General features: G+C 42.2%; 2 long non-coding RNA genes across 3 annotated transcripts; one reads left to right on the top strand and one right to left on the bottom strand.

The window, feature by feature from the left end:
* Positions 1–225: 225 nt before the first annotated feature.
* On the bottom strand, positions 226–4443 carry LOC142500992 (uncharacterized). Its single transcript, XR_012803394.1, has 3 exons — positions 4258–4443; positions 2196–2359; positions 226–1184 (listed from the first exon to the last, which is right to left on the bottom strand). It is a non-coding gene; the product is annotated as an uncharacterized LOC142500992 (long non-coding RNA).
* A 39-nt stretch (positions 4444–4482) lies between these two features.
* Positions 4483–6283, top strand: LOC142500991 (uncharacterized). 2 transcript variants are annotated; one of them, XR_012803393.1, is made up of 4 exons: positions 4483–4604; positions 5198–5341; positions 5462–5575; positions 5902–6283. It is a non-coding gene; the product is annotated as an uncharacterized LOC142500991 (long non-coding RNA). The 2 variants fall into 2 exon arrangements; XR_012803392.1 differs by having other exon boundaries at positions 5198–5345.
* Positions 6284–14183: the final 7900 nt, after the last annotated feature.

Here is a 14183-nt window from a genome sequence, read left to right as displayed (position 1 = left end):
TCATTATCATTTAACAGATCAGCCGCCCATCAGCCAGGCATGAACCCAGGCTGGGAAGGCAAATGCAACGGGGCTTGTCAGAGGTGAGGAGCGGCGCATTCCAGGTATCTGCCAGGTACATACCGGGTATTTGCTCGAATAAAGTGTGTCGGTGCAGTAGATATATATATCAATGAAAAGAAAAAGAAAAGCATCCCAACTCAGCACTCAAGTATACTCAGAACAAATATCAAAAAAAATTATGATTTATTTAACAGCACAAATAATCAAACTTAAAATACAAAATATATTAAAACAAACCCTGACATCCTCCTGTGATAGAATATGTATCAGACAGGGGAAATCCCCTATGAAGATACTGATGGACCCCTAATACCCAATGCAAGGGGAAAAAAAGCCTATAAGCACAAAATATATGTAGAACAAGGGGTTAACAATAATCCCTTGAACCTACAAGGCCGGCCTCACCCCTAGTAAATATAAAACCACACAGCAAGCATAGAAAACACATGCTCCAAATTGCCTAATACATGCTGATGTCAAATACATATATTATATACATACACCGTAAATGCAGTTGGCATAATCAAGGCAAACCAGGCACAGTACCAAAAAGAGACTGTTAGTATGGGATCAACAATGGTTAACAGTTCACATCAGTTACCATAGTCCATGAGACCATCCATGCCACACTGTGATAGTAAAATGTCCAAAGGGTAAAGATCTTCCAATTGAGGGGTCCATCCGCAGGGGAGTCAGGGAAAAACAAACGCCCCAACACGTGTTTCACCTCCGCTTCATCAGGGGCTTAAAATAATGCATGCTACCAAGGATTTAAATAGAACACTGATTATAATGCCATCCAGCCTGCAGCTGTGCAAAGGTGGAAGAGTGCCTGTATGGCTCAAAAAGCACACCCGAATGAGTTCTGCCTAGTCGTTAGTTACTTCCCCTAAGAGACCAGGTGAAAAGAGCAAAACATCCCAGATATACCTAAACCCACAATGTATAAGACAGAGTTGAGAAGAAAAAAAAAGTGTGTGTATCTTTACACAGGTCCCTTGGAGCAAACGTCTCTGCAGCAATGTATCCAGAGGTGGATTCGTAGCTCACAGCCGCTCTCCACAGCTCACAATGATGTATGATATTCAGATCTGCTCCCACTGTCCTCATTAGAGGGATCACTGTGAAATAATCTTTTTAATCTACATATATATCTCAGCAAGAATTATACTAAAAAATATATAGATTGCACAAACTCAATTTGGAAACTACATAAAATGGTGATTTAAAAGAAGAAAATATACCTAGAGATAATAGCCTCAAGTGTACAGCACACGGAAACATAACATAAGAACAGTATCCCATAGGAAAATGGAAAGAGTAAAAAGATGTATAGCGAAGAAAAAGAGGATATTGTAGGGGGGATGGTAATAGAATTGAAATTAAAAGAGGAAAAAGTGAGTGAATGATTAAACATAACAGACACAAGGAAAAGATCATATACCTACAAAAACATAGCATACCCTGTGTATTCATTCAGGCCCCCCGGAAGCAGAGTACCAAGTTTAAAAATCCACCTGCACTCACGCTGCAGGAGGGCCCTCTCCATATCATCCCCCCAAATACCCAACATCACCTGATCTATAGCAAAAGCCTGAAGTACCAGGATCAGAGTTGTGATTCGTTCTAAAATGTTTAGCCACCGTCATGAGCTTCCTGCCTTTGAGTAAGTCCTGCTCAGAATTTTTGATACTCCGAACATGCTCCAATACACGGAAGCGAAGCTCCCGTGTAGTCATGCCTATGTAGATCCTAGGGCAACTACAAGTGAGATAATAAATAACACCTTTAGATCTACACGACAGACAAAGGGAAATTATGTATTTCTTAGTCCGATTGGCGTCAAAGAATTCCAGTGTGTTAGTCATAAATTGGCAAGCTGAGCAGGACTTACAGGACGCAAAGCCACGCTGTGGTGTTTTTGATAGAAAATTAGTGCCCCCCCCCCCCCCCACATGACTGTGATAGTGACTTCACACTAGTTTGTCTCTGAGGTTAGGAGCACGCCTGCTAACCAAATTAACCTCCTTGCCCAGGACCACCTTAAGATCCTGGTCTGTTTGCAACAAATGCCAGTGTTTTTGTAATATGTTCCTGTACCCACTCCAGTTTTATCATACGTGGCCACAAACCTGATAATCTTGTCCGGCACACTAATGTTCTTTAACCTGGGTTTAAGTAGAGATGCTCTTGAACCTGCGCTTCCCTACTTCCTTCCCCTTCCAATCACAGTATTACTGTAACCACGCTGTTGGAAACGGGTAGTCATCTCTTCAGCCCGGGACCGATAGGTGTTCTGTAATGAACAATTACATTTCATTCTCACAAATTCACCCACCGGTACCCCCCAAATATGGTGGCGTGGATGACAGCTGCGTGCATGAAGAATGGAGTTGGTGGCGGTCTCCTTACGATGGATATCTGTATAAATGAGACCGTCTTCACAAGCCCCAATCTTGAGATCAAGGAAAACAACCGACTCAAGACTCCAGGAGCTGGTGAGCTTGATATTATATACATTAGGGTAGAGACCATCGACAAAAAACCCCAACTCCCAGGGCGAACCGTCCCAGAAGATGAGGATGTCATCAAGAAATCTCAACCACTGTACCACACCTTTATGCTTATATGGGCTCCATTTTTCCAGGGGGAAGGCAACTACACGTTTTTGTCCTCTTTTATGTCCCATAAATAAATGCAGCCGCCCTGTATACGTGCCCATCAGGGGAAAAAAATGATAAGGTTTTACTCTTACTTATATGATAATTATAGCATAAGATTTTTTGTTTATTATTATGGTGTAGGGGGGGAAGGGAGCCCGCAGTGGTGTTCGTGTCTCCGTCCCTCTGGCGGCTGCAATTTTTAAATGTTTTATTTTTTCACAAAACACTTAATTTTACCTCACGAAGCGCCAGGGTTTTTTAAAAGTCCCCCACTGTCCCAATACATTTTTAAACGACTTCAGGGTTCTGTGGAACCCCATTTGGGAAATGCTGCTTTACAATATACGTGTTACTCCTTTACTATACAATACACACACACACACACATAAATACATACATATATAATATACATACACACACACACACACACACACACACACACACACACACACACACACACACACACACACACACACACACACACACACACACACACACACACACACACACACACACACACACCGTCCTATACATTTCCCCCTGTGCACTTCCCCTCACTCCTTCCTATACTCTTCCATACACTTCCCCTCACTCCTTCTTATACATTTCCCCTCACTTCTTCCTATACACTTCCCCCTATACACTTCCCCTCACTCCTTCCTATACATTTCCCCTATAAACTTTCCCTCACACCTTCCTATACACCTCCCCTGCTCACTCACACCTTTCTATACTGCCATACACTTTCCTTATAAGTAGATATCCCATGCGCCCTCCTCTCCTGACTCTGCTCTCCTGCTCCGGAGCGAGCTGTAACCACCACCCTCCCTCCTCGCGCTCCCTTCTCATGCACCTCGCTCTCCACTTTCTTCACCGGCAGCTTTTGCCACGGGTCAGCCAGCTGCGCTAGCAGCATCTTTCCCCGAACGAGCAGCGTGCAGAGCCGGGGCTTTCTGCACAAGCCTCAATGGAGCAAACAGTGTTGCTTCGTGGCTGCTCACCCTCTCCACAGCTTCTATGGAGGAGTAGGGGGAGAGGGGGTGGAGGAGAGCCATGGTGGAACCCCTAGGACTGCTCCGTGGAACCCCAGGTTCCAATGAGAATGATGAGAGGCGTGCGGCGGCGGGCCATGGACCAATCTGATTGGCCAGAGGCTGAGTGACAGACCAATCAGATTGCCCATAAGAACAGCAAACATACAAAATTTTCAATTATATAGATATAGATATATATATAAACTATAAAAACTAAGTGCGCAAACTAATCACAATAGAACAGAGAAAATGTATCAGTGAATGCTGCCACAGTGTTTAAACTATACACAATAGAATGATATATGGAACAAAGGAAAAAGAAACACAGTCGCAAACAGTGATATGCAATTTAAAAAAGAGTGCCAAATGATTAAAATAGACTGTAGACAATTGTTAATATCTGTAGATGAATGCTCTGAAAAAGAAATGAGAAAGAGACAAAATATAGTGAAGTACGTTTGTATTCAGTGACTGCGTAAAGGTAGAAAGCTACTTACAATGTAGCAGATAAATCGGGCATGTAGGATACATAAATCCTCTCCTCCCTGCTTGTCTGTATGGCGGTCTGCCCTGGCTCCACGTGGAACGCCGAGACTGCACGCGTTGATTCAGACACTCTTGCAGCTGCCTTCCGATACCTTCTTACTACTCCTCCAACCTCGCGAGATTGCGAGTTTGATGTCACCGCATTCGGATCCGTTTGACGGAGCAGTAGATGTTAATGTCCAGTAAATGGTATAATACTGCTGGCAGTTAGTGTTGTCATTTCTGAGAAATAGGGAGAGCCTCCAACCTACACGTATCGTCTTGTTAGTACTGTAAGACATCATCAGGGGTTCTGTAGGTAAAATCTATAAAGGATTTACATCAAGCTGAAATCACTTTTACTTCATAAAAAAACTTTTGTTTACTATGTCTGAATTCCACCTTCTAGTGCTCCCCCACCCATATATTTTTTATATAGTTGTAATTCTTATGGTTTTGGTCTTGGACGCACAAACTCATTGGTTCAGTTCCGAATTTTTGCCACTTCCACTTTGCGTAGTCTTACGCAAATCACTTCATTTTCATGTGCTCCCACTTAGCCTCCAGTAATTTGGGAATGGTACAGCAGCATTGTTCCTTTTCCACTGTCCATAATAGAGGGACTCCTGCACAGACTGGGGTAAAAGAAAGGTGCTTATTGGAATGCAAAATGGGGGTGGCTGCACGCGTCCCTATAATAATCACAAACTTAAGAATTGAAAGATTGTGCATAATTTCAACTGTATATCCTGGCCTCAAGTTGAGTTGCTTTGATGCATTTTGGTCCTTTTTAGGCTGGGGCTTGACTTGCTTTGACATTTTACATATACACAAGTTTTATGTTGGTATTGTATATATAAAATTAATATATCATTAATAACCACATACCTGTTTTATTCTGTTTATATACAGCAAAGAGGCTTATATTTAAGGATATTGAAACAGTTACTATTGGTAACCAATGAGAAGAGAATGTTTGCTCCAAAGCTAATAGTTGCTGACAGTTACCTAGGATCATGTTCCCTGCATCACAGTGGATATTCTATAATATTAGCAGTGAGTAAGTACATTGGTTGAAATGTTGTATTAAAAGAAAAGTTAACTGTATATACATTTTGTATATACATTTTGTAAGAGTGTATTTAAGGAGACTTGTGTTGTCATCTTTTTTTTTAGTTTACAGAGAATAAAACGTTTATAAACTGGAAAATGGTAGCTGAATAACTCCACAGCTGTATTTTGGATCATGAGTTTGTCACAACAAACCCAACATGTCTTGGTGCGGAAAAAGTAAGTGTTTTATTTAGCAAGTCTTTACATAAACAGCACTCAATATGCTTCCACATACCTTGACACTTTGTATTCTGTGCTAAATTGTGTACTAGTGTTTCACACGCAAATAGACTACTTAGGGTTTTATGGCATTGAAGAGGTAAAACCTTATGTGAAATGCCACCCTGTTCTTTCCCACTCAGTGTTATTAATTCTTTTTATTGTTGTGAACCTAAGGTGGGTTAGGGAGGTGAAGTTTCATTTCTTTTTTAAGCAAGCAACGTGATCATCAAATTTGCCAATAATCGTATCAGAAATGTAACGTAAATTAAATTGTTTTGCAGGCTGCCTTTTATTGGATCAACCTGATGAAGAATGTGATCTCTTAAGTATAATATGCAAAACAAAAGGAGATCATTTGGAAAACTGTGCAGGTGTCTATTCCAACAGAACAAGAAATTCGCGCTAGGATACCCGGACACTCTTTGGATCTTCATAGCACAGAGAGTTAACATCTTCATGGATGTGGAAGCTGCAGAAAAATATATTAAGGCCGACCATAAATAAATTGAAAACAGGCGAACTGGGCGAGACCAGGGATGCACTCAAGAGAGACATTCCCCAAATAGGAAAAGAGACAATAGCGAGAGATCGCCGCTGTGATGACCAGAGCAGATGAAAGCCGACATGTAGTAAGTATTGTGATTTATCTGGGGGACTGTTATATCTATTAACCCACACACTAGAGCCCCAATGTTTTTTTTAGCTCAAAAGTTTATATATACAGCAAATAAAAATATCACTTGTGAGCACGTTCACGTCTCAGACAGGTCTGCAACCCTGCTTTTCATCATTATCTCTAAGCATACAGTGCTCCATCTGCAGCCAGAGATTCTGGGAAATTACATGCAAATATATACATGCTCGGCTTTAAAAGGAGTTGTTCAATTGAAACACTGTGTATAGTGCAGGTGTATGCACAGACTCTTATTACCTTCTCTCAGGATGCTGGTGTCAGGCGGGCTGGTTGTTTTAAACTTTAATGGAGAGTGAAGATAGAAATAAAGCGTGCCAGAAACTTTATGGCTCAAACAGGACTGGTTTTATTGACAGTCATTCTTACACACAGCTTCCCTGAGATCCATACAGGTTGACCAGGGAGGTACAGGTGGCTTTTGTCTTCTTTTTCATAACTTCCACAGTGGCAGGAACATACCCTCCAGTAACTCAATACTAGAAGTTATTTCCAGACCCATACCTGGGCTAGGTTCAGGAGTCAGCTTCAATCTAGGCTCCCATTACCTGTCAGACTGTGCAGGGTCCCTCAAGCCCCTACAACTGGTGGTCTGGTATTGAATTAGTGTTAGAGAAACTCTAGTGTGGTACTCCCCATAGTGAGTCCCTGTTCTAGGGCTCCCAGTCCAAAAGTGACCATGCACTTTCTTCCTAATGGCAAAGAATGAGAAGTGGCATTTGCACTCGATAGTGGTCCTTCTAAGCAAAGGGGCACAGTACATTAGCTATGGGTAACAATAAAGGTGACATTCCTTCATACATAACGTTACACACATAACAGGGTGAGACCCTCTCCTCTATACCTCCTGGGATCTAAGGCCAGAATTCCCCACCCCCAATATTTATACCTAATGGGGACATAATGGGTCACCATAGTTACAGGGGAGTGGTTTGGTTCCTTTAAACTACCCCCGCCCTTGATGACAGAGTAGGTTTCTTCTAGAATGGGGACAGGCTTAAATTTCAGTTAGACTGATTTGCAACCATAATATAAAGCTTACAACTACAAAACATCCTACAACAGTTAACCCTTTATATGCAAAATAGTAATCCCAAAAGGGGGGTTACATACAGCTGCAGCGGCCGTTATTCAAAAAAATCACATGTTGTGTATATCGGAATACCGATGTCATGACACGGGATGTCTTCCAACCGTACCGCCTTAAGACTCGAGTGCAGAAAATGGCATTTTAGAGTTCTGTTTTTTAAACACCTGAAATTGACACAGTAGCACAGTAGCACAGTACTGTACACATTGCAATTCATTCTTTTCATTGCACCCAAAGAAACAGAATCCATGAAATTCAACAAAGCAACCGCGATAAGCTCGGGTGCCTGGAGCGATTGGCCGCGTTCATGCTGTGTGGAGTACAGCAGAGCACACAAAATCGGTGCCGTGATTTGTTCGAATAACGGCCGCTGCAGCTGTATACATATATGCAGGGGGGGCGGGGGGAATAGGAAGGGGGATATACCTTTGTCTGCAAAAATCTTAACCGCAAAGAGTTATCATGTTAGACACATAGGAGTCTGCAAAGATTGTCAATGTTACTAGAGATCATTATGATACAATATGGTGGGGCTGGGGGCAGCTCTTGGGGAGGTATGGTTACACAAATGTGTTACTTATGGAAGAAGGTAAGTCAACAAATGTTATGATATGTGTTTTTCTTATTTTCTTGATGTGTTATATATGTTACAATCGTCCGTTGTTGTGGTTTCTGAACTATATACAGTAGGCCCCACTCATACAGCGGGTTCCGTTCCAGGCCACCACAGTAAAGCAGAAATCGTCGTAAAGTGGGGCCCTACTGTACTGTATTGTACTTATGTAAACAGAGAAGCAGAGCTGTAAACTGATTGTTTCGCTGACAAATGGCATCTGACAAGGAGTTGCGCATGCACTAAAGCTGTTGTTGTGACAGACGGATACTTTGCTGCTGTGCACGTCATGCCGAAAGTCGCCGGAAAAACAGAACAAGCGCCGAACCTAATGAATTTGGGTGTACATTGGGAAATGCTGTATGAGCGGAATGCTGTAAAGCGGAGCACCATAAAGCGTGGCCCTACTGTAGAAGTTTATAGTAGATATGATATACAGCAGGCCAAGCTAAATTCACTGTCATTCCTGGAGGGGGCTATGGGCAGACACTGTAAGATTAGTCACTAAAGGTGCAAACACTTTATGAGAGTAACATCTTAAGGTAAGCAAAGCAAAATCTTGAAACATCTTAAATGCCTCAAAGCCAAAATTGCATTAATTCCAGAAACCCACGTAAATTTAGAAGAGTGTAAAAATATTCACAGTGATTGGGTAGACAAGTGTTTTTTCTCCCCGGTTTACGTAAACAAAGGAGGAGGAGCTATTCTAATAATAAATCCTTGCCATACAAAATAATTGTTTATTATTAATAAAACAATAATAATTTATTATTGGTGGACGCAGTAGGATGCATCGTACAATGTCTTATTACGTTACACTATGAAGAATAAAATATCTATAATATATATGGGCCTAATGAGTATGGGCCTTCTTGTAAAATTTGACTGACAGGGTGCTGACTGAGAAAAACAACAATTTAATAGTAGGAGTGAATTTTAATCTTCTGATTGAACCATTCCTAGACTAATCGCTCCAGGCACAAGGATAAGGGAAATTAAAAACAGCCCAAAAAGGGGCAAATCCGTTTAAAGATACTTTGGAACTAGAACATTGCTGGAGAATATTTAACCCCACAGAAAGGGAATATACATTCTTCTCATACCCCCAACACATTTTGTAGAATAGATTATACCTTTGCAAACAGCCAGATTAAGGGCTCACACTGAAGCCACTACTTCCATCTTGTTCCAAGGTTGTCCTTTACTTACACTGAGGATGCCAGTGACCAAGATGGCACCTGAACCTCAGTGTTGGCAGAAGTGAGTAAAAGACCACTATGGAACAAAATGGACGTTGTTGCTTCAGTGCGGGCTCTAATGGCACCAAAGCCTCTGTCACGGGAGACCAGGCAGTTTACACCTTTTTACCAGGATCATTCATTGAGCAAAACGAGGTAATGAAATGAATTGCAGTTATTCACTTAAAATTTGCACAGTGGAACACAAAATACATAAAAAAGACACACTTACTCGGGGTTTCGGCTAGAAAACTAGACTTTAATAGTTGAATTAGATGTAAAACACAAGTCTTTGGTTGACCGGGACTTAGCCCGAAATGTCCTGGAACTCAAATCGGTATTAACGTTCCTGACGCCACCGCTCTCTTTCTTCCGGAGGTCCTTAAATCACTTCACTGGGAGTTAGCTCCAAACGTCTATTTTGCCTTGAAATTTCTGAAGCCAGCTCACTGCTATTTCTCCGAGAGCATCTTTTGGTACATTTAAATTTGCCGCTGCTGTTCTGGCGCTTAGAATCTGATCACCGGATTGGCTGAGGTATTCTTATAGTATTTCTGAGTTCATTCATGAAATACTACAGCAAATGCCAGCATGGGAACTTTCTCACCAACCAATCAGAGCGATGCCAGTCTTCTGAAGCTGGGCAAGCAGGACTTCTGAATCAGCCAAGGGCATGTGCAAGCTTAGGTATTCAGAAGCCATCTGCTGGTTTTGGTTCCTCACAGTCTGGTGGGGCAAATGGTAGTCCCAAGGACTTCCATTAATCCCAGGATGTGGGTGCTCAAGCCTAAACCTCCTGCACAAACATTCTTCACACCTCTGGCATCTTCTGTGGCTTTCATGTCCGAAGTCTGGGTAGACACACTGGCACCAAGTTGGTAGCCCAGTGACTCAATCAGAACATCGGTCCAGAAAGACTCAGCTCATAATACTGTGCACAAGCATATATGTATTTTAAAACACTCTGTTAATAAAAATATACACTTTAACGTTCCTAAATCTCATAGTTATGGGGAATAGAATAAAAAGCTGGACTTTATTCCTTACCAGTCATATTCTCCACACACTATAAACTAGACTTAGACTTTAAAAACTCCTCACAACTTTATCTGTGGTTGGAGCACCTCAAGATCCCCTATACTGGGTTCTGGGTGACCTGGGCATTAACTGGGTATCCCCGTTAACCTAGGGACCCCATGACCATCCCTATGCCCCATCTACCTTTCTGGTCTGTGCTGAAGCAGGGAACCCTAGCGGTGAGTTACGCAAGCATTTTCAAGGGGAGATTTTGCCGGGACAATGTGCCTATATGTATCAGAAATCAAGCACGATTCTCAGGTACATTTTGGGGTATCCAGCAACTCCAGACCTCGACTAGCTAGATACCTTCTGACAACATTTAGTTGATTAGTCCGTCTGCATGTCAAAGAGTGCTCCATTCTCTTTTCTCCGGATCACATGGCTGAGCTACACACTCTACGCGTTTCGCTGTTCTAACTGACAGCTTCTTCCTAAGGAGTATGTGATTGTTTTCTTTTTTACATGGCATTCACCATCGGTGCCCTATGCTTTAGAGAAAATTTGTATGGCAAGACTCTTGGAACAGCCTTTTTAAGGTTTGAGTGGAGGTCCTTGCTTCTTATTTATTTCGTTTTGGACTATTGCACTATTTTAGTGTTGTAAGTTTATCACGTCTGCACTTAATTAATTTTAATTAAATGTTATATCTGTTTATTACACTATTATCACTGGGTTTAATAGGGAGTGTCAGAGCGCCACCCAGTGTTTTGTTGTATTGCATGCTTCAATTTGGGTAGAAATCAAACTGGGGTGCAAATCACACAGAGATAGAATTTGGAGATTCCCATTTTATGTGTATAGCAATGATGAATGTAAGGCTTTTCTCCTAATTAATTGGTTATATTTTAAGGAAATCAACATTGTCCACTGCCACGAGGGAATGCTATTCTGGGAAACTAGTAAAACACTTAAGGGGCAAAATATTAGCACATATAAATAGGAAAAGAAAGGAAACTGATCTGGAATTTGCTAAAGCTAGTAAATAATTAAACAGAAGGAGCGGAAAATGTAAAATAAATCCCACCACAGAAAATAGAGAAAGGTATATGAAATATATCTGCAAAGTACAGCTACATAGAAAAGAACAAAAGAAAATGCCGTTTATGGAACTACATTTTTATCAATTTGGAAATAAAGCAGCAAGGTTACTAGGGAATTTGACCAGAAAGCATGAAACTATGAATTCCAGTAACATTCTAAAAAACTGGAAGCGCTCGTGAGACATTACCACAGATCCAAAGAAAATAAAATATTTTTATTATCAAAATCTATATAACAAAATAACTCTAAATGAAATAGCTCAAAATAACTTATTGAGAAAAATTAAGCTCTGAAAGCTACGGTAACAAGAGAAGAGCAGTAAGATGCTCTAATCACTATTGAGGAAATAGAAATAGAGAATACTATTAAAACCCTCAAAAACGGGAAGGCCCCAGGATTGGATTGATTTACCGACGAGTTTTATAAAATCCTTAGCTCAGAGGTGGGATTAAAAGAAATATTTAAGGAGATAATTAGTCAGGAGTAGTACATGGAAATTAGTTAAACTGCTGTTATTATAATTCATAAATGAGGAAGAAATGCAATAGCCTCAGAATCTTATAGGCCAATTTCCCTATTGAATCAGGACAAAAAATAATGTAAAAAATATTAGCTAACATATTTGCACAAGTACTACCCATATTAATACATGCTGACTAGACGGGCTACGTGAAGGGCCGAGCCTACAGTATGTTAAGATCATTAGGAATGTCCTAAATGTAATACACTGAACTAAAAATAATTTGCTAAACAATAAGAACAATATAATTATTTCAATAGATGCCGAAAAGGATTTTGATAATGTTGGATGGGATTACCTGGTCAATATTCGACAAAAATGGAAATCACAGGTACTTTTCTGTGAGCCTATGTACAAGGATCCTAATGCAAAAATAATGGCAGCAGGCTTACTCTTGCAGGAGTATCTATTTACAGGCACAAGACAGGGACGCCCATTACCGCCCCTACTGTTTACTATTGCAATCTACCATTAAATCTTCCAGGCAGGTGCCAGCTGGTTAAAATGATTAACTTTGCCCGACTAATATACCCACTGCAGATTATGCCAATTTTATTGAAACACTGACGTCATAGTGTTGAATAAAGATATCAGTAAATTCATTTGGAGAAAAGAAAGAAACAGAATTTCCATTAAAAAATGTAACCTTATGTAAGGGGGTCACCCCCGGTTCCCCTGGTCTTCCTTTGCCCCCTGCCTTACCCCTGTGGCAGTGGGGGAAGAGGACGGCGACTTCTCCTGGCGGCCATTACAGCGTCGCACCTGCGCAGTAAAGATCGCGCACGCGGTCCCCATAGGAAAGAGCTGTGCCAAGGACTACAATTCCCAGCAGCCTCTGGGGACTGCACTTTCACCCTGGTCACAGGCAGCATATAAGCCAATAGAGCTGGCAGATTCTCATGCTGCAGAGTTGCAACAATGTTGTGTGCAGACAGGGTTTTTGTCAGTTGGATCCAGGAAGAGATTGGGGAAGGTAGTGTACACAGAGCAGGGCTCTGCTGTACTAGGCCAGAGAAACCCCATATCCCAGGTAGGCCCCAACTCCCCACCAGGCTAGTGGGTAATTGATAAGGGACGGCCCCAGTTAGGGACTCTGCCCTTAGTGTGTGTGTGTGCTGTCTTGTCAGAGTCACGGCTGTCAGTGCTGTGAGGTCTGACAAGCAGGCACAGTGTTTGTGCAGCACGTTTGCTGTACGTTCTAAGTAGGTGGCAGTGCGTTACTGCAAGTACTAGGTACTAGGTAGTTAGAGTCAGGACCGGGAAGAGCTAGGGGAACGGGATAGGCCATTAACCCCTTAGGTCCCAGGTAGGTCCTCACTCCCCATCTTGTGGTGCTACAGGGACAGGCCCTAGGTTAGGGACTTGTCATGTTAGTGCCAGGGATAAATAGGGACACAGCGGACGCTGTGCTTCCTGAAAAGAGACTTGGGTTCAAGTCTGCACCCCAGAGAGAAAGACTATCTTCAGGGTGGGATCGCCCCTGGCGGGCCCCAAGCCAGGAACCACCGGATCAGACGGGATCCCCGAGCGACAGATCCTTTGCGAAGTGGTTGCAGGCCCGAGTGCAGGAGCACTCGGCAGGTACTCTATAAGTGCACCAACAAACCTTAACATTCTCATAACACATAGTGGCAGCGCTGACCACGGGACAAAGGGGTTGGGCTGTGGGCACCGTGTGGGGATGTTATAATATGTTGATGTTATAGGATTCATATGCTCTTAAGTAAAGGTGTGGGGGAAGCGTCCTGCGCGACGCCGTAGTCAGTGTCGCCTCTAGAGAGGGACACCCGTTATTCTGTGTATGATATTTGTGTCGTATGTTCCCAAGTAAAGGTATTAGTTATTATACAAATAGGTGTGCTAGTTATTTGTATGTGTCCTGCGAGGAACAATTCCTGCTCTGCTAGGAACCATCGCAGGTGGAGGCGCTGCACCGAGTACAGGGTTACTCCTAATATAATTGCCCCAGGTTCCCCGTGGCGGAAGCTCAGCCCTCCTGTGTGCCTAACAGGTAAAGCACCACGCCTGGTAACACTGTATGTTCTCCGCACCCACACTAGATCTGCGATTGGGTGGGGTGGAATACCCATTACACTTATAAAGGAAATGGGAGGGTTTCATTTACAGGACATTAGGAAAATCCCATTTGGGCTGCATAGCAAGACACATAGGGTTCTGGATTATGGGAAACAGCCAATCCTCTTGTTTGCAATTAGAGGTGACCCCTTGGAGTTTGCAGAAGGTGCTGTATGTGACATGGGGAGAGGTGCATATAGCGGCTAAAGAGAAT

Source organism: Ascaphus truei, chromosome 8 (genome assembly GCF_040206685.1).
Source record: "Ascaphus truei isolate aAscTru1 chromosome 8, aAscTru1.hap1, whole genome shotgun sequence".
In the NCBI taxonomy this organism is placed as follows: Eukaryota; Metazoa; Chordata; class Amphibia; order Anura; family Ascaphidae; genus Ascaphus; species Ascaphus truei.
Note: the sequence above shows the minus strand (reverse complement) of the source record. Positions and strands in the feature narration are given on the sequence as shown.